At 33.0% G+C, this 22492-nt stretch overlaps 1 protein-coding gene across 2 annotated transcripts in view; it reads right to left on the bottom strand.

Annotated features, from left to right (window-relative positions):
- Positions 1–22492, bottom strand: part of LOC140451432 (somatostatin receptor type 2-like) — a 1059667-nt gene that overhangs the window by 595009 nt on the left and 442166 nt on the right. For both annotated transcript variants that reach the window (XM_072545226.1, XM_072545227.1), the window contains exon 3: positions 7693–7749. The gene's annotated coding sequence lies outside the window, so the exon portion shown is untranslated. The remainder of the gene's footprint in view (positions 1–7692; positions 7750–22492) is intronic.

Here is a 22492-nt window from a genome sequence, read left to right as displayed (position 1 = left end):
TCTGATCTAAAGACTTCTCTCAGGTTTCCGTAAGCCGCCCATGCCAGTCCTATTCTCCTGTTTAGCTCCGTTGTTTGATTATCTCTTCCTAATTTAATCTCGTGGACCAGATATTTATAGCTATACACCTGTTCAATTTGCTTGCCGTTAGTTGAGATGTTTTTCGCCAGTACTAGGTTGGTCATATACTGTGTTTTGGAGAAATTAATTTTAAGTCCAACTCGTGTGCACGAGCTCTGAAGGTCTTAAAGAAGCTGGCAGGCATGATCTACCCGGTTTGCAATAAGGACTATGTCGTCTGTAAATCTCAAGCTGTTCAGAAATTCTTCGTTTATGTTGACTCCAATATTCTCCCAATTATTGTTTCTCATAGCACTCTGCAACAAAGCGGTGAATAGCTTAGGAGAGATGGTATCTCCTTGCCCAATACCCCTCTCGAAGGGAAATATATTTGTGTTGCTATAATTTGTGTACCTATGATCAATACTGTAAGAGCTCTTAACATGGAGCTATGCTGGACTGAGTCAAACGCTTTCTCAAAGTCTACAAATATTAATATCAATGGCTTGTTGTATTCTGTAACTTTCTCTATTAAGAATTTTATTACTTGTAGTTGGTCATTCGTTCCAGAGCCACTCCTAAATTTGGCCTGCTCTAATTGTTGTTGAAAATCCAGCTTAGGTTCCAGTCTGTTAGTAATTATTTTCATAAAGAGCTTATATAAATGAGATAACAAGCTGATAGGTCTGTAGTTATCAATTTCTGTTACATCTCTTTTTTTGTGCAATATTAACATAATGGCACTATTCCATTTTTCTGGTGTAACTCCTTCAAAGAGGCAGGCATTATAAAGGGTTTTTAAAGCTTTTATGACGCATTCGACTCCTAATTTTAGCATATCACTTACAATTCCATCTTCTTCAGGTGATTTGCTGTTCTTCATACCTTTCAACGTACAGTAATTATTTATATATAGATAACGTTATCGATAACGATATATAGTATTTATGTATTACAAATAGGTTTTTTAATAGTGCAAAATTTGTCTATTTTTACAAACACATAAGTTAGATTTATATATTATAAACATTTCACTAACTTATTATGTATATTTTTTTAACAATAATATAATAACAATTTATATATTTTATATTTATTATACCAATTGCCTACATGCTAATTAAAATTAAGATACTTGCAAACACAAACCCACATTTTTTATATTAAATCGACTTTTGTAACTAATATTTTAGTACTATTAGCATAATGGCAAGCGGACATTACGGTAAAGACAAATTTGGCCGATATGAGCGCTGTAGCCGTGACGTATATCCCCTCCCGTCAGCTGCACAGAAGGAATAGTACATCAATTTTTTAAATATAAAAATGATGGACAAGATCGAGAGCTGTTAACAACCAAATAAAATGTACAAAAAAAACAAGTTTACAAAATTATCGTATTCTATCTTAACTTTCAGATTTTGAAGTAGTGCTGTTATTATTAATGTAAAGGCCGGTTTTCACGCTACGTCTTATTGTAAGTTTTGTTGGATAGGACAAATCCTATACAATAAAACGTGGCATGTAAACAGCAAAACGTACGTCTTGTCGAATCGAAATGAAATCCAAGGTCAGATCGTAGAAATGATGGGAGAAGCATAGTTTTGCGAGAACTGATAGGATAAAACGTTACGTGAAAATACATGTTCAGACTAGTCGTCCGATCTTGACTTATTTGACGACTAGTTCCACTGCAGTTCGCTTAATTTTTCTTAAAAAAACCTAATAATGTCAGATTTGCGGCAATGCATCCACGATTTTCTCGGGGAATTTATTGAATTGTATAAAAGTTTTTAAGTAGTTCTCTTTTAAAACCAAGTAGATTGCATTACAGGTTTCAGGAATTATTTGGCTTAACGCTGGTTTGGATATTATTGTTGTGAACTCTAAGTCCTTGACGCTGCGTCCTGTTGTAAGAAAGCTGAGAGTTGCTGTGAGTCTTGCATGGGGTGTAATGGCTTTTCTTATGAGGTGTCTTATTTCAATATGTATGGTGTTACCAACTCTAGCAATTCACAATAGGCTGAGGTGTCCATTCGCAAATAATTGCGCCAGTCATCTGGTTCGCCTCTCAGTTCTTTTAGTAACGAGACGTGGGAATACTGGCTTCTTTTTAGAAGCCCACTCTCCTGACCATCTTGTCTTTTCCCTCCTCATCCTCTTTATCCTCAATCATAGTATCGTTATGGTTGAAAAAATAAAAGAAAGCAGCCGTGTTTCATCCATAATAAAAAAAATCACTAAACAAACTTCACACAACTCAAGACTCTGAATTAGAAATGAGGTAGAAAACGGAAGGAAAAACGTAGTGTGTATACACTGGACAAAACATACATTTTGTCGTACGTTTTATATGACCCACAAAACGTACAATAAGACGTAGTGTGAAAACGGGCCTTAAGAGGGTCACTTTGTGCTTTAATCAAATTGTCCAACTCCAACATTTTTGGCTCCACTTTTATTTACATGTTGACACAATTTTTCCATTTATTCACAGTTACAGCAGATATAGCTTCATTAAATAAATTTTTATTGTCAGCAAATTTAAATGTTGTGTTATTGGCTGCAACATAATTCTTGACTTGCGCCCATACAGCACGATTGGATTGAGTTCGCAGTGGTACGGTGGCAACCTTAAAACTATTCCATTTGTGAAACAGACAGCAAAGATTTAATTTCACGTACAAAGCGTCTATGTATCTGTTGATACGTATTTCGATTTAATAAGTCTCATCAGAACAGTTATTCATAGCCGTTCTCAACGTGAAAAATAATATTTTCTGTCTTTTAAGAAGCAACAATAAAATGGCTTCGTTCCATTTGTACTTCTTATCAGTGTATCTACTATGTACTTATTATATTCGCATTTATGTTGTTTGACGATTGCTAAAAGTTGTACTTTTAACAGCGTTTCTTCAAAGTGTCTTTTGTGCGGAGCAAATTTTAAATATTTGACTTTTTTGTAGCCATAATGGGAATTTTTTTCAATTTTCTGGAATAGCAAAGTGCATTGTCCATAATAATTTCGGCATTTTCTTCTAGTGTTGGTAAAATTTTTTGGAGCCAACTTTCAAATGACTTCCCTTCTTCTCATGGGAACATAAAACTCAAAACCGTTTCTAATCGTAAACGTGTTAGACGTACCTCTCTAACCTCGATTTTAAAACTTGACTTAATATACGTCAGACCTATTCTTTAGTTTACCGGTCCCGTGTGCAGTCTCAGTCGTGATGATATTTTAATCGAAAACGTTCAGCGCAAAGTTACAATTCTTGTATTCGGCTATGTAGGACTTAATTAAGAATATAGATTATCCACGGCTCATCTCATCAAATGACATTCGAGTATCGACGTCTATAAGGTGATCTTATTAATTAAGAGGCCACCATTACAGGTTTAAGAGGGAACAGATAACAGCAAGGCCCAGAATATTCTTCTTCCCAAACATTTTTTCTTATTTTCCAAGTGAAGATTTTTAATCTGTCCTGTTTGGACAATAATTAAATTTAATAATTCAATCAGAGAAATTAACATGATCGAAAAATACCTATCTATGCTGGTACCTTTCTTATTAAATTTAACTAAAATGAATATTAAAAAAATTTTTTTAAACAACTTTGTTGTAAAACAATTTACTTATGAAAGTGTATCTGGTAAGTCCAAGGGTCTGTGTTTCTTAAGTCTTCTCACTTCTTCACTTCTCTTTACTTCTCACTGAATGCCATAAGTCCAGATGGGTTTTAGGATTACTTTATACACTAATAATTTATTTTCTAGTGATAGTTTAGATCTTCTTCCAAGTAGCGAGTAAAGTTGTCTTAATTTTAATCTGAGTTGTTTTCGTTTATTGAAGATGTGGTTTCTCCAAGTAAGTCGTCTATCAAGATGAATACCAAGGTCATTTGCATTACCGAATTGCGGTATATCTTGATTGTTTAGTTATACAGATGGACATGTCAGACATATAGTTGTAAAAGTTACGTAGTTTGTGAGCGACGAGAGGATGACGGTGTCATCAGCAAATGTTGCCAAGGAACACTGATTAGAAGTGAGTAGGTCGGCCGTGTATAATAGGTATAAGTGTGAAACAAGCACACTACCTTGAGGTACGCCAGACTTTATAGGTCTTAATGCTGTTACTATCGTATCGTATTTTATTTGAAAATGCGTTCAGATGATAGTTGTTGTTTAAGTTTATATAGCAATCCTGTATGCCACACCTTATTAAAAGCTTGTGTGATGTCCAAGAAGACTGCAGAACTGGTTTATAATATTAACAACTCTATGCACTTGGTCAACTGCAGCGTGTTTTTGCCGAAAACCAAATTGGTAGTCAAGTAAGCAGTTTTCTTCTAGGAAAGAACTCAATTTCTTTATTATTGGTTTCTCAAGAATTTTAGCAAGAATTAATAATAAACTAATAGGTCTATATACATATGCATTTACGGATTCTAAAAGTTTGCCTATTTTATGGATTAAAATACCTTGAGCCACTTTCCATTGTGAAGGAAAATATCCTAATCTTATTACTGCGTTGTAGATTTGTGTTAATAAGGGGGATCGCATTTTGTGCTAATTGACCTAAGACGAATCCAGTAATCAGCTCATAACCAGAAACTTTCTTTTTATTAGTGTTGTACCTTACAGGGAAATCGAGTACCTTAAGGTAGTTTCCAAGTGTTCAAGAAATATATTTGCCTTTTCGTCATCAGTGTCCGTTACTCGTTTTGATAGGTGGTATATATTGTTGTGGCCGTAACATTTTTCTGGTAACCTTTCAAAAGGTGTAATCTGTGGCTTCTAATGGCGATGAATCTCTCAGGTATTTTGCAGTTGATGTATTTTTTAGATCACTTAGTATTTTTTCCCAGGGTTCGATTATTTTGTCATGCCGTTCTAAGTTTTCTTTTTTCTTTAGTTTTTGTGTAATGGCCTCGGGATAGAACTCCCTATTAGATTTATTATTGGTTGGTGGGATGATCCACAACAGTGTCTAGATCAGCTTCTGTCTTTAGACATAAGTTTATGTTTAAGTTATTAGTCTCTCTCTTGTCGTTTCCTCATTGCTGAGGATCGTGATTTCCTACAATGCTCTCCATCTCTTGCGATTTTGGGCTGCTCTCATGGACTCGGAAAACGTCTCTCCAGTGGCTTTCTGTACTTGATCTGACCATCGGATAGGTGAGCGTCCTCTGCCTCTACGTCCTTCTACGTTTCCGCACACAATTAGTCTTTCTAAGTTGTCATTGTCTCTTCTCGCAATGTGGCCAAAAAACTTTAAAACATTTGCAAGACACTGAGAGGAGAGTCTGGTCTGAATGTTTAGCTCTTCGAGAATCGACTGATTGGATCTGTGCTCCGTCCACGAGACGCGTAGCATTCGTCTCCAGCACCACATTTCGAATGCCTCCGTCAATCCTTTTCCTATCCTCTGAATTTATTGTCCATGTTGTCCAAGTTATTAGTAATGGTTTCTTTAAATAAAGTCCAATTGGTTCGCACAGGGTGCGAAATACTAGCGAGTAATCGGATGTTAAGTTGAAGGCATGATTTAGTTGTTAGGCGATTATCTGCTACACCTTTGGTTATACAGAAATCAAGGTGATCTGGAAGTTTTCTTCTGTTTGTTAGCCAATATGTAGGTTCACCTGTAGAATAACTTTTGAGGTTAATAATATTTATTGCCTGAAGTCGTTGTTTGCCACGTAAGTTCATAAATCTAGAGCCCAAAAAAAATGTTTCGCATTGTAATCACCACCAGCTAGGAACTTTGATCCAAGTGATCTAAAAAATTCAGAAAATTGATACCGCAGGTGCGATATTTTAGTTGCCTGTAGTTCGTAACATTTTATACTACTTTTAATATTTATGGCGGAACCTCTGTGTGCAGTATTATCAGAATGATGTGTGGTATATAATTTATAGTTTGGCATTTTCCAGTAACTTTTACCTGTAAAGTGCGTTTCGGAAATAAGCGTTATATCAATTTTATTTGAAATTAAAAATATTTTTAACTTTTGGCTGTACTGCCGCTAGGCGTCTTGATAAATGGTCTAATCTACCTGCTAATCAAGTAATAATGTTTTCTAATTTATTTATAATTGTGTATATATCAGGCTGATTATTTGGTTGAATCTGCGTAGTTTGAACCTGCATGTTTCGTGTTGTGGGTTGTTGAGATGCTGGTATTCTCTCAGTTACCTGTGTGTATGTTAAATTTGGTTGTCATAGTTGGTGTTGACTATTGGCAACTGGTTGTTTTTCTCTCATTACTAGAAATTTGCATTTTTGGAAATCCTTGTAGACATTAGACCCGTTGTAATACGCGGGATGACTTCCTTTACATAGTGCGCAAGTTGCTGAGGTTTGTTTATCTTTCATACAATCTTTAAGGATGACCCTGGCCACATAAAGTTGGCATCTCATGCATTGTGGTAGGTTGTGTTTGAAGAATGGAGCTTCAAACTGGACTTTCATGTTTTGTAAAATTTTTATGTTATAAATATTCTTATTATTTATGTCAGGTTTAAGATCAAAGTAGAACATTGATAGTGTTTTTTTTGAAATTCTGTCTCTGATGTTTGAAATGTTTCTAATTTTATGACCATGTCCTTCGATATTAGCTGTTAGCGTAGGTATATCTTGCTAACATGATACCAATTTAATATCTTGAATAACTTTAATCAAGACACCATGTTTGTAACTACAATAGACAGTTCTAAAAATAGACTTGATAATACCATATTTTAATAATATGACTGCATTGCGTTTCACAATTTTGTTCGGTGAACTTGTAATTTAATCTTTCTATAATTGTGATTAATTTTGTAATTGTATTGTTCTTTGTTTTTTGAGCATAATATGAGCTTGATCCTTTACGCTTATTTCTTGTATAATAATAAAGTTTTCTTAATATATACTACTGGTGTTATTGCCAAAAACCTCATATAGAACATAAAACAGCTTCGTCTAAATAAACATCACTATAAGACCATGCAGAAAGCTGTCCTCCTCGCGACGTCCAGATGTGTACAAAAATTTTTCGGAGATACTCCAGCATATCAAGTCATCTAGGGCTCGATAACACAGAAAAAGTTCCACCAGACCTGAATCCTTTATATACTGTAGGTATCTGGAATGAGTGAGTTTTCCCCTTAGAGGAGGTGTGAGCTGTATGGCTAAATCTGGAAGTTTTCCAACCTTATCTTGAATTTTCTGTAGCAGCATGTATGTATTTTTTGATGTACTTATATCTTGAGTTTTAAATCTTGTAATAGCACTTTTTTTAACACAATTCCCTTAATAAATACATCAGGTTTTATTCTATATCATTAGATTAAATTGTCCGAAACGGTTGACATAGTTAATTCCTCGTTGTAGTCAGCAATAGATTTCGTAATAGGTGAGTACTTGCAAATAAATCAGATTCTATTAACAATATTGAAGCGTTGATTGAATAATTTGGGTTATTCAATCAACGATTGAAGTTAAGTAGCTGGAGCTAATACAATTTTTAATCATTGAGAGTACTTGTAAATTAATTTTGTAGTGCTAATTATACTTTGTTGTGATATTTGCGTTTAATAAGTGAAACTGTTATAAAACAACTGTTTGCAGTGTAATTATACATACCTGTATCCATTCAATGGTTGGTAGTACACATGAACTTTGTTTAATTCTTCATTCAACCTGAAATAAATGTCATAAATTATTATTTTTAAAGAGTTATAAAGGTATTTACATAACTCTACTGAAAGTGATTTTGAATATATCCAAAAAATAGACGACACTGTCAAGATCTAGTTGAATATCTAATCAATAACGTTGAATAATAATCTTATTAAAAAACTTTGACATTGATTTTCTAATATATAATATTACCCCTTTTAAAAGTTACTGGAAAGCTTTCAATATCTAAGTTAGGAGAGTAATTAAAAGCGAAAAGTTCTGCTTTACTTCAATCATAAAAGTAACAGTGTCAAATTGCCTAAAGCCAGTCATCTCTTTTTTATTCCAACATAATAAAAATCAACTAAAAAGGCAAATTGTCACGTAAATTATTTTTAACAAATAACAGAAAATCGAATAAGTTACTGTATTGGTTGATCTGTACACAAAATCATTACGAGAACAACTTAGTTGTCATTAATATAATTTCTGATGGATTCGATTTTTGTATTGACTTTTTTCTTCTTTTAATTTCTTCGCTGACATTGTTGTCTTTGGTCAGCAGCGAGCCCAGATAGACGAAGGTGTCCACACCTTCCAGTTCTAGATCATCAATTAATAGTCTAGGTATTTGGTTGCCTGATCTAGTACAATACATATACTTGGTTTTCTGTGCGTTTGTTCTTAATCCCATGGGTTTGAATTCTTTTTTGCAGCTGTTTATCTTCTGGTAGAATTTTCGCGAGTCTTTTCTATTGTGGTGGTTAACAATCTCGTTTAGAGCGTTTTCGTATGGCTCTTTCTTTTTCCTTCTAAAGGTCCTTTTTTCTTCTCGTCTAAGATTTTCATAGTCTTCCAGGTTTGATCTCGTTCTGCGCTACTGAAGTCTCTTATATGCTTCATTTTTCTGTTGGTTAATGGATCTACATTCGTTTATTCGTTTATTTTAGCCTGGTTAGGTTTTAAAAAGCCTTTAGCCGCTGTATGGATATTGCATTTGGCCCAGTCGTCTTCTATACTTATATTTTCGTCAATTCTTTTCAGCTCTTCATTTAAAATTTTCCTGTAGTTATCCCTAGCGTCTTCAGATTTTAGCACATCAGTATTATATTTAGCAGATTTTGTGCTCTGGTCCTTCTTAGCGTTTGATATACGAGCCCTGATTATTTGGACAATAAATCAATTATATCTAGCTTTGAATTTGGTTTTAGAAAACAATATTCAACAACTAAAGCTTTATTAAAATTAATAAAACATATTGTTTACCGTCTTGATGCAGGTGAATCTATAGTTTATTTTTATGAACGAGAGTGTAATTAGCATAATTTTAACTGGTAGCTCCGACCACTCCATGGGCGTGCTCAAGATTAATTGAAAAATTACTTTGAATAATTGTAAAAAATAAATGAATTATTTCAGTGTTATAAAGTGTTATGTGTATGTAAACAAAAGTGACCTCTTTTATCACACACTATATTAGAACTGACTGGCCTACATTAAAAAGGGTTTTAAAAAATTTACATTTTTTTTAATTTTTAAAAATTACAAAAGAGAAAAAGAGTTTTTAAAACCGTCTAAGGTATGTTAAATAGATGAATAAAAATATTAATATAAAACTTACAGCTACTTGTTACAAATCCAAATCAGATTCAGAAGATGAACTTTCAGAACCAAGATTTATAATACCTGGCTCGATCATTTTATCAGTAATATTGTCCAGCTTCCACATTTTTTCCTCTTCTTTAATAGTGTGATTTACTGCCTTTTCCCAGTTTTCAGGTTTTACATTATTTACGGCCTCCAAAAACAACTGTTTAACATCATGAATTTTAAAAGTGGTATTTTTTCTTGAAACTTCACTCTTTATCTGTGCCCATACCAGTTCAATCGGGTTTAATTTACAATGATATGGTGGGGATCTAAGTACTGTCATTCCACGATTTTTGGCAATTTCATCAATTTCGTATTTTTTAAATTTTTCTTTATGAAGGGCACACAACGAATAAAGTTCCTTTCTTATAGATCCGGGATGGTACGTAATATTTTTTGAACTCAGCCAATTCTGCAAGTCTTTTTTTAACCACTTGGTTGTGGGCAGTCCTTCTATAAGTCTGGAGTGATAACTTGCATTATCCATTACTATTACACAGTTCTTAGGAAGAAGATTTATCATTTGTTCGAACCATTCTTGAAAGACATCAGCGTTCATGTCTTCATGGTAGTCACCGGTACGAGTTGATTCAAAAGTTAATAAACCACCTTCAACAAAACCGTCTGAACTGCCAATGTGTACTATTATCAGCCTGCGTCCCTTTCCTGATGGTGGGTTTAAACCAGTAGATAAGTTATTTACAAAAGCGTGCCTTTGACTTGTAACAGTTGCATCCTGCCAAAATTTATTTGGTGTATGACCCTCGTTGATCCATGTTTCATCAAGATAAAATATTTTGCTTTTTTGGTTTCTCATTTCCTTTATGGTTCTTAGAAAATGTCTTCTCCATATAACAATATCGCTTCTTTCTAATAAAATAGACTTTCTGGGATTCTTTTTCCAGCGGAAGCCTATTTCTTTTAAAAGTTTCCATAACGTACTTCGACTCATTTCTGGGTAATCCTTATTATCTCGAACTGAGACAAGAACTTTATCCAATGTTGGAAATTCTTGTCTAAAGAAGAATTCATGCACTTTCCGTCGAAGTCCTTCTTTAAAATGATATTCTATTTGAAATTTTGGTTTCCCTGGAGCATTACGTGGCATTTGAAAACTACCACATTTCTCTTCTTTAATAACTCTGTAAATCGTAGATTTCCCAACACCAAGTGTACTGCTAACTAACTCAACGGTCTCATCAACACTTTCACATAAACGTTTGTCTGTAAATGATTTAAAACAATTATTATATGTTTTTTCATTAACTGTTAGAGGACCAATTTTTCGGCGTTTACACGGCACTTCCAAATTTTCCATAACACTAGTATACACAATAAACTGCACCTTGCAACTGAAGTACCTACTTTTAGTGAACTGTTAAGAATTTTAAATACGCCACTTGGACCTTCCTATATACAAAATAGAAAAACCCACTATCACATTTTCTATGGAATAAGTTTAGAAGGTAATTATCTAGTCAATTACTGTCGTAGATTCCTGGAATTAAAGAATTAAATGTTTGATTGTTGAAACCATTACTTCGTGGAATGCACTCATTTCAGATAAAATAAAACGTTTTATTTTATCTAAAGAATTACTTTATTTTGCAAATAGGTAGGTACGTATTAAACTTTTATTGGTTATATATAACCAATAAAATAAACATCTTACATTTCTTGTAAATTCATTAGTACCTGTTAACCTCCATCACTCCGACACTGGCAACCTTATTTAGGGATTAGTAACTCTCACAACTATTGTATTCTATTCTGCTCCAACCTTTATACCTGGTGGTCATACTCAATTTAAAATTGTTTTCCTATATACTTCTGTAAACTTGTTGACAAATATCTGTTTTTCATTGAGTCACCCGTATCAACAGTTTAGGGATTTGCATACATAATTTATTGTTTTATTACTCTCTCATACATAAAAATACACTACAGTAATGGATTAATGTGTGACTTTACAAAAGCTTTTGATTGTGTGGATATTTAAACACTATTGATACAATTGGAGTACTATGGAATAAAGGGTACCACACACGACCTTTTAAAATCATATCTTACAGGAAGAACATATATTGTTGCATTTAATAATCAAGAATCTAATCCTCTACCAGTTTCAACCGGAGTACCACAAGGATCAGTTTTTGGACCTCTGCTATTCTTGATATATATAAATGTATACCAAGTGCGTTGGAAAACACCAACTGTGTTCTTTTTGCAGATCACAAAACCTTATTGTGTAGAGGTAAAACTGATTACAGTCAGGAAATATTAGTAAGTATTACTGTAACAAACTTAAGTTAAATGAGCAGAAAACCCAGCAATAGTATTTAGTTCCGAGAGATGGGTTAAACCATATCAACCAGTAAAGTTACTAGGTATTACTATGTATACAAGGTTGAACTGGTTGCACCATATTGAAGGTTTGTGTAAGAAGCTCGCCTCACAGATTTTTGCCATGTGCAGATTGGCTACTTCTGGGAGTCGAGATATTCTTAGGTCAGTTTATTTTGGAATGGTTTATAGTATCCTGACATGTTGCATAATTCTTTGGAGAAACTCCTCCTATGCATATAAAATTTTTACTTTTCAAACAGCGGCAATCCGAATTATTGACTCAGCAGAGTCACTTCTTCTGTAACGATAAGACTACCAAAGAGAATTGAATTACTATTATAAAAATAATACCTCAATCAACCATGAGAGCTTATGGTCTATGCCTTGCTTAGCTCAGTATCTCAAGTGTGAGTTCGTCTTGTCTTAAACTAGGGATTGAACCTGAACTCTTAGCTGATAGCAAATAAGACAAATTTTAACTAAACATATTTATTAAAAAGAATAAAAAATCAAACAATAATCCACCCTGCCAAAGCTTAACAATAGTTATTGATACTTATGACTTTAAGGGACTGCTTGTGTGTTGTAGATGTTAGGTCCTCCAATGGTTAATAAATTTCCATATTTTGTTAAGAATTTACTTTAGGTCCTCCACTGGTTAATAAATTTTCATGATTTGATTAATCCAGCCAATAAAGTCGAACGTGGTCAATAAATTTTTAAACTGGTAAATAAAATTGAAATGTTCTTAATAAACCCAATAAACCCAATAAACTAAAAAATCAGAAACAGCTTGCATTAGAGACACATCAAAAAGGGCTTAATTTTCTTGCCATTCTACAAAATTACAATAAAACAAATAGCAAATCGCAAGGATAAAATGAAATAGAATAATTATTACACTTAGTTAAATTCTGTTAAGATTTCTACTGCACAAAATTAAGAAAAAATCATAATCAATTCAAGAAGCGTGGTTTCGAAAGAAGTAAGGTTATGAATATCGGAAACGCTGTCAGAATTATAGAAGATTACAATAAAAGAACTTACCCCACGAGAATTTTGTAGACCATAAAATGAGTCTTCTAATAATGTTTGCCTTCTTTTATAAATTTCAAAAAGAGGCAAAAAATTATATTTCCACTACGTTAGAAAAGTTGACTTACAGAAACTAAGTGGAAGATTGAAATGAAGTTAGCACAGATGACATAGGATGTAAGCTATGATAGAAATAGCTTTTGTCAACATGGAACAAAATATCTAGTCTACCGGACAGAAATAGAGAGGGCGAATATTTATTCTACGGGATAGAAAGAGAGAATAAAGAAAGACAGAGGAAGAAACAGAAAAACAGAGGGCGCCAACTACTTTTTAAATAAAAAATAGTAAAAAGAGAAATGAAGTTAATGTAATTAATAAATTAATAAAGAAATTAAAATGAAATAATTATTTAAATATAAATTAATAGAGATGTGACGTTTATAACGTTACACACACCTACCACCCATCTTTTACCTTTGATAAATATATTTGAAAGTTTGTTAACTCTTCATAATAATATACAAGATGTAAAAATACATGCTGATCAACATCAGTACAATACAAGAAACAAAAGTTATATCATCATACCATATTCCAGATTGTGTGTTACACAAGTTAATACAACATGTAGATTATAATCTGTATAATTGTTTTTTAAACCTGAACAAAAGTATTAATATTGAGGCAATGAATTGTAAAATATTTTATAAATTAGCAAAACAATTCTTGCTGAAACAATATTTCCATAGTATACAGGAATTTGTTTGTTTAAGCTCCTAGTGTGGTCGTTTTTATGAAAACTATTTTACACCTAACTGAATTACTGTATAATTATGTTATTTTATGTTCTTGTATTATTTCTTAGTTATTTTCTATGTATTGTAATGTAAACATAGCAACGAAATAAAGAAGAAAAAATTAAGGGGTAATTAGCCTAGAAAAGAGTAATAATTATTTAAGTAATTATTACATATTCCAAATTGATTAAAGAACAAATAAATTCATAGCTAGTAAGTAACATAGTTAATGTATATATTTTTACATTAAACAAAGATTGAAAACTTGACCCAGTTTAAATGTATTACACGAGTCTCAAATATCAGGTCACCATGGTTGCTTAAAAGAAAAAAAATCACGTTTAAAAAACATAGATCTCCGCTGAAAAATAACATGGGGACTCAGTCAGCAAAAAAAAATAGCTCGACCTTGGTAAAACGACTAAAAATTCTGGCACCAGCCAGTGAGCGCGCTATTTAACACGACGGGATAGTGTGATGTAGAAGTGCCGGTATCAGGAGATTCGAAAGTTCGCGATAGCGCGCCGTGCTTTAACTGACGGATCTCGAATCCCTGTAGGACTGGAGGCGTATTCGTTAGCTAGAGCCTAAATACGCGAAGGTAACTAAGATCTATATACTAACCCAAGGTATATCTAATAATACGGAATTGTCCGCCCTTTAATTCCTTGCTTTGTCTCTTCTCGCCTCCCTTCGCGCCTGATCATAACATTATTGGTCATAACTGATATTTTGTAGTATACAGTCTATTTAATACATTGTAAACTCGAAATTTGTTTTTTTTTGTTCTTCCCGGCCGTTACAGGTAGAGACTAGAAGAGATACAATGTTCGATTATGCAGTACTCCGGCTTCTAACGTAAGCCTATAGCCTCTCACTCTTTGCAAGACCTGAGACCGAGAAGTCCTTAATCCCCTTCCTCCCAAAGATCTCCCTACCCTCTTGTACATCCGCGAGGGCGAAACCAGCCAGTCCAGGCTAGTGGAACCAGTAAGCCTTGCCCCGCTCGCAGGGATAAGTATCCCCTAAGAATTGTAGATGCATTGATAAGGCGTCTTCTACAATTGTGACAGCATTTATTAGAGTGGCGACAAATTATTAGAGTGGTGACAGTGCTAAGCATCCCTTAGCTCTCAATCTTAGATTTATTACGGATTCAATACTATTTTATTAGAGTATACATACGTGACTTATTTATATCGTGACATGACATGCAGGGTTTACTATGTAAAAATTGTCGATAAACGTATCTATTTATCCATCTTGGGGTCTGTACTTCTTTAGTTCTTCGCTCTGAATGAGTTTTAGTTTATATACCAGAGTATATCAATATTAAGTGTTAATTTAATGAAGTTTTATTTTTTTAAGCCAAGTACAAGCTACTGATACCTATTTTCACTACATAAAATATCTACAAAACGACCGTCATGTAATTTGCAACTTTCTGGTTTAGTTATTATATATACTACCCACGTAAATTATTTATTTTAATAAATTCATACATTTTATTCTGTGGTATCAAAGAAATCAGGAAAATTCAAATAAAATGTTCCATGTTGGATTTGTCGACGAGATAAACCAAGAGAAGACCCGTACATTCGCGTGTTATTATGTCAAGCTTATTTACTCAGTCCTTTGTGCTATTATAATGGACAATAAGCTCGAGTTTTAATGTACCATCGCGAGCAACTGTAGTAGCTAACAATATAATAGTATTTGTTGGGATAAGTTATCAGAGAAACGGATGCTGCTTTGACTTGGAAGACGAAATTTAAAAGAAACGAATTGAATTTAGGAAGGTAAGATTTTAAGATGCTAAGAAAGCTTTTTTATGATTCCACGAGATTTTTATTTAGTTTATTATATTTTATATTGTATACATATATACCTTGCTTACATAAGAATGGTATTGGATGCTATATGTATTCTATTTACTTTGTTTAAATATGTAATTTACATTATAATAATACCCCGAAACGGAAACGAAGCCGAAAGAGTACTTGAAAAATCAAATAGTTACTGAGCGCTATTTTTCAACTGGAATATGTGGAGGAAGTCAGTATAAAAGGTGTATTATCTGGCTGTTATCGAAATTTTTACTGCATTTTGGTTTTTTATTAATATTTAAGCAAAAAAGCGACTTTTTCGGAACAAAAAAAGTTATTGCAAATAAAGAATTTTTTTATCGTTTAAAATTATAAAAATAAACAATAAGAATATTTATGACACATTTCACATGATTCTTATGTCTACTATGATTCTTATGTCTACTAGATATGCAAAAGATGGGCGTGATCAGTCTAGTAGTTTTTAATACAATTCAATTTGTTCATTCCATTTGAGAACAAAAATTCATTTTAAAATGACTGTACATAATAGACTTCGTTAATACTTAGAAGAGTTTGTTGGTGTCATTATCTTCGAAATGTTTTAAAAGTTTTATTTTGTTTTTAAGTACAGTAAGGTCTCGTTTTATACGGTGGATAGGTTCCACAGAAAAGCGCATATAAAAAATTGCATAAAAAAAGTCATTATTTGCTTGAACAAATAGGGATACGTCCAGTAGCCTTCTAAAATTACATAAATCAAAGACAAAAACAAAAAAGTTTCCAGAAATTAAAAGAAATAGACTGTATGATAAATTACTTCGATTCTGAAAAAAATTCATACAATAGCTTAAAAAAACTGGTCCATATTTCTATTATTTAGGTTACTGTACATATTTATAAAAAATCCCGAAACACGTTAAATTTAAATTATGACTTAAGATTCTTTAACGTAAAAATGCAACCCCTACCTTCAACCCCTTAGAATGACAGGTACAACCCCCAATTTTTAAAATAGGAAGTATAGGCTTGTGATATATCGTTTGAAAGGTCTTTTCATTCTTCATTCAAAAATGTTGTCGCTTTTAAGTTTATTAAGATTAATTAAGATAAAATAAATTAAAATCATGTGGTTACCGAAATTCACTACAATACAATCAAAAACTAAAATGTAATGCAAAACGTAATAAAATGTAGAACACGAAAAAGAACTATAAATGTTAATGAAGTAGATGTTCAAAATGTTCACCGCGAACGTCTTGGCAACATCCTAATCTCAAATAAAACTGTCTTCTAACATTATTTAACATAACAGGCGTGATCGCCCTAATCGTAAGCGTTATTCGTTTTTTTTAAGTCATTTAAATCAGAAGGTTTAGTTTTGTACACATGGCTCTTCACATATCCCCATAAAATGAAATCTAATAATGTAAGATCAGGTGATCGCGCTGGCTATTCAATCGATCCTCGCCTCCCTATCCACCGATTGGGAAATATTGTATCGAGGTACTGCCGGACATTAAGTTGGTAATGTGGTGGTGCTCCATCCTGCTGAAACCATATCGTATTCGCTGGAACTTGAGAGTTTCCTGGATCAGGATATAAATTTGCCAACGTTGGAATGACATAATTTTGAAGTACTGCCAAATAATTGTTGCCATTCAAGTTGCCCTCAATGAAAAAGGGACCAATGATATTGTTTCCTACAATCCCTGCCCAAACATTAACCTTTTGAGGGTATTGAGTGTGTTCTTCTGACATCCAGTGAGGATTTTCCGTGGCCCAGTAGCGGCAATTTTGCCGATTAGCATGACCGTTAAGTGAAAAAGTACACTCATCAGAAAACATAACGTCTTCTAATTGGATAATATTGTTATCCAACATGTCCATCATTTGCTCACAAAAAAAAGTTCTCCTAACAAAATCGTCTTCCATGAGCTCCTGAGTAGGTATCATCTTATAGGGATGCAATTTATTTTCTTTTAATATGTTTACTATCGATGTATGGCTAGCATTGAATGTAGTGGATTCCTGTCTACTCGATGTATGTGGATTTTCCTGAAACTCAAGCAACACATCTAATTTGAGTTCATCACACAGTGCATTGGTAGCTGCTTTTTTTATCTGCCTTATATGACCAAACTCGCGAAACTGCTTCTCTATTTTACTTATTGTTCCTTGGGATATAGGCGGTAAATTAGGAAATTTCTCATGAAATAGGCGAGTTACTTCCTGTTGTGTTCGGGTGTTATCTCCGTAACCAATCATTTGTAAAACTGTTATTTTATGCATTTCCGTTAATCTAACCATTTTTCCTGTATCTGTAAGATACATGGCAGAGAACAGCTCAAGATAGGGAAAGATGGAGAGAACTGGGGGAGACCTACATCCAACAATGGAAGGATAGAGAATAGGTTCAAAAAAACACCATTTTTCAGAATTGAATTAAACGAACTTTTTACTTAAATTAAAATACTGACAACTTAGCGAATTTCGGTAACCACATGATTTTAATTTATTCTATCTTAATTAATCTTAATAAACTTGAAAGCGACAACATTTTTGAATGGAGAATGAAAAGACCTTTCAAACGATATATCACAAGCCTATACTTCCTATTTTAAAAATTGGGGGTTGTACCTGTCATTCTAAGGGGGTTGAAGGTAGGGGTTGCATTTTCACGTTAAAGAATGTCAAGTTATAATTTAAATTTGAAGTGTTTTGGGATTCTTTATAAATATGTACAGTAACCTAAATAATGAATTTATTCCATTTGGCTTTTACACACTGTATATATTTATTCATTGTTGTTGAAAGTAAACTAATTATTTATAAACTTCGTCAGCAGGTGGATGTTTTTCAAAGCTGTCTCATATTAAAACCTGTTTAAAATTTTTCTATCAATTTTCTAACATCAACTGCTTTTTCTTGTTTTACTTGTAAAGTATATTTTGTTATTATTCTAGGACAAAACTGGTCCATATTTCTATTAGTCAATCAATTAATCAATCAATCAATATTCTTTATTTCATTTGACTTTTACAAGTATTGAAATGCGTCAAATATAATCTATGATCAATAAAAACTATAAGTACATAAAAACAGTTAACACAAAAACATATAAATTATACACAAAAACATACAAATTGTTAAAAAGGTGGCTGCAAGTATTCCTCTATCGAATAGAAAGTGTTTACCAGAAGTAAGTCCTTAATTGTTCTCTTAAATACATAAATATTTGAATCTTTAACATAATTAGGTAATTTATTATACAAACGAACGCATGTTGGGTAAGGACCCTTACCCAACACAACGGTCAAGTGACAAACAGGGGTCACCAAATCATTTCTGTAACGAAAATTGTAGCCACTCATTAAGGAAACATCATTTCTGCAAAAGAACTTGCATCTATGTGACTTTACATTCACAACATAACTGAAAATATACAACAAAATTACAGTTAAAATATTTAATTGTTTAAAAACTGGTCTACAGGAATCCAAGCGCCTTCTAAAAGTCATGGTACGAATAATTTTTTTTAAGAACAAGCACCTCATTATTTCGTAAGCAATTTTCCCAACAAACTAAGCAATATTGCATGAATTGACTAAACAGGAGTAAAATAGTAAAGTTTTAATATATCTAGGGAGACAAAATTCCTAAGTTACCATAGAACATAACAGTGCACAGACAATCTTCCCACTAAATAATCAACGTGAGAGCTCCAAGACAGATTAGAATCCAGGTAAACACCTAACAACTTAGTGGAGTGGCTATTTACCACTTACCCATTGTCAAGTTTTACTAATGGTCTCATCTGCATAGTAGAAGGCGAAAAGGTTACCATATTGGTCTTTGATCCATTTAAGATTAGGGCAATTTTTAACAGTAATGAGTCATGCTTTTTACAAGACAGTTTGCTTTTTGTACTACATGAAAAAAATTATTGGAATTTAGTGCAGCTGTGGTATCGTCAGCAAATTGAGTGACATAACAGCCTGATTGCTGTTCTACGTTTTCTACTCGAACACTTATTGGATCAGAAAAATTAAATACTGGATTCCGAACCAAACATGTTGAGCTATCTTTTATCAGTTGATTTAAATCATTGACGAAAATCAAAAATAAAAGAGGGCCAATGATACTTCCCTGTGGAACTCCGGAGAACACACTTTTTTCTGAAGAAAATATTATATTTCCATTCTCATTGACCTTAATTTTTTGAAACATTTTTGATAAAAAGTGTGGATCCACTTTAACGCAGTTCCTCTAGCACCACTATGATAAAGTTTTTCCAGCAGTATTGGATGATTTATAGTTTCAAAAGCTCGTGCCAAGTCAAAAAATCGGTTGCCTGTAAAGTTGGTTTTACGGGCGAAGATTTTACGTGACAACGTCTTTTTCTCGGTAGAATATTTATTGATATGAATATTATTAAATTGCACAATAGTTGTTTGCAGTTGAAACGCGCTGTTTCTTCTCAATCGACTGAATTACGATTGATTGCAGAGTGATTTAAACTAATAATTTACTTAACACTATCAACATTTGTCAATAGTATGACATAACCTATAAACTCAGTTTCTCAACTTTTGTGTCAATCTAACAATTAATCAATCAATCATAGTTTACGATAATGAAATATTAGTGTACAATTATTTACCTTTATTGTTGTAGTTGTTGTAAATGACGAATCTAAGTACTCCACATTTTCACTACAGACACAGCTGACGATACTTTAACCACACGTGTGAACTTGTATTATGACGCTTTCTCGGTTTTCCAACGCCAAGAACGCTCGAGAAAGACAGAGACACAAACACGCACCGATTCAACGCGCCTAATTCTCTAGTGCTGCGCGCGCAGCGGACCGATCATGTTTGAGTGGGAGAGACGCAAGGCATTCGCCGGTCCGGCGGGCCTCTCTCTCTCGTTCGGTGACTCATCGTAACAGACGTGAGCGGGCGTTACACTTTTTCATGAGTGACTCCGAGCCATAACCTAATTTAAGACGTTGTCACGTCAAAAACAAACAGATAACTTTATTACCCTTATCAAAGTTTGATAAAATATGATTGCACAGCGCTAGTAGTGAATCTTGCACACTTATACCTTCAGGGAAACCAAATTGAGGCTTTTCTATAATGTTGTACTTGTTAATATACGAGAGGAGACGTGTATGAAATGCCTTCTCATAATATATATTTATGAAAACACAAATAAAAGTGATAGGCCTAGATAGTTATCAAATTTTGATTTGTCACCGTTTTTATATATAGGCACAATTAAATCAGTATTTAGAATTTGAGGAAAACTGCCTTCCGGAAATGAAAGGTTTACTAAAAATGTTAATTGTTTATATATGTTATGAGATACATGTGTTAACATAGAACACAGGATCTCATCCAGTCCAGCCGAGGATTTTTTTGAGATATCTTTAAGTATACTTTTTATTTCTTCATCACTAATAGGATAAAGGAAAAGGGAGTGTATAGGCGAAGAAAGATTCTTAGCATTATAGTCAGGTGAAGTTTGACTAATTAAATATTTTACGGAATTTGAAATATGTTGACTGAAATATTCTGCTATGTCATGAGGGTCATCCACAGAAATTCCCAAATTATTATAAACTATAAATTTGACTAAATTAAGACAAATAGTTCTCTCTTCCTCAACTATCAATATCAAAAATAGGTCACTACTTGAGGAATACACTCTGCCAAACAGGTGTAGTGCAGTTTTGTATAAGATGTTATAATAAATTTTCTGTGAGTTTTGAAAACAAAGTTCTCAGTAATTAATTGTTATACTAATATATTTTATATTTTCAGAGTCAGAATGTCAGATCTACTAAACACGACATCCGCTGAAGATGATCCGCTGGAAGACATCGACTTGAAGACCTTTTATGAACAACTAAAAGAATTAACTGACGCACTAAGTTACTTGACTTGTTTCACTGATACAATAAAACTTCTCCTATGTCTTTTTATAATAATCGCAGATATTATTATAGTTAAACTAGTTTTGAGCAACACAAAACTAAAAACAAAAACTAACTTGTTCATCTGTCACTATGCGATATGGCATTTGATATTTGTTAGTACGTCTACCGCTTTTTTTACGTTTGTAATAATGACAGGACTTGTGCATCATTTGCATTTTTTTGTGTTTGTTTTTCTCTTTTTCTCAACTCGGTTGGCTCTGCTTATTATTTTTAACATGAGCCTTGGTTTAGGTCTAGACTGGTTGTTTAACGTCCATGAACCTAATCTCGGAACAAGATGTAGATGGTTCAATGCGTATTTGATTTATATCATGTACGGATTTGCTGGAATTGAATTTGTTATAATTATATCTACATCGGCGATGGTGCACTACATTCACGGACTGTGGATGCTTAGATTACTATACTTTCTAATTTTAACTACTATTTTTACTTTAAATTGGATAAACTATTGGACAAAAGAACAAAAAAAATCCATTTTCTATGGCCTGATGTTGGCTAATGTTATAATACTGTGTTGGTTACCGCTACTGATATACAACTCATTAAAAATGATTTTTTTCGGTTCTATCACTATTTACAGCATACTTTTATTTACAAGTTTCATTCCAGAATGGCTTTCTTTAAGTTCAACGCTTGTTGTTATATTAACATTAGTAAAACTCGATAGTTATTTTGCTGTTAAATTTTGGAATATGTTTCGTAGAAACAAAATAAATGGGGACGTGGAAAGCTTAGAAGCACATGATCACTAGCACAAAGACTACCACACAAAACGTAAATTACCGAAACATTTTATTGTGATTATTTGTTATTTAATATATTTAATAAATTTATCATTAAATATTTATGTAATTTTTTCTTTCCATAATTCATACTCATATAAAGTTTATACCTGTAAAAAAGTTATCTTAATAACATTTGTTCATAAAGTGGCGAAATTCTTTAATTAAGTATAGTTTATGTCACGAAAAATGGTTGAGTGCTTAATGATTGCAATAAAATCCAACCGCAAGTACCCCAGCTTAGTCAACATTGGTTGAGCAGGTAAGTATTCAGGTAAAATTGAAGCTAGTGTGGAGTGTCGTTATCTTGTTTGT

This window comes from Diabrotica undecimpunctata, chromosome 9, assembly GCF_040954645.1.
Source record: "Diabrotica undecimpunctata isolate CICGRU chromosome 9, icDiaUnde3, whole genome shotgun sequence".
In the NCBI taxonomy this organism is placed as follows: domain Eukaryota; kingdom Metazoa; phylum Arthropoda; class Insecta; order Coleoptera; family Chrysomelidae; genus Diabrotica; species Diabrotica undecimpunctata.
This window is presented reverse-complemented; position numbering and strand designations above follow the sequence as displayed.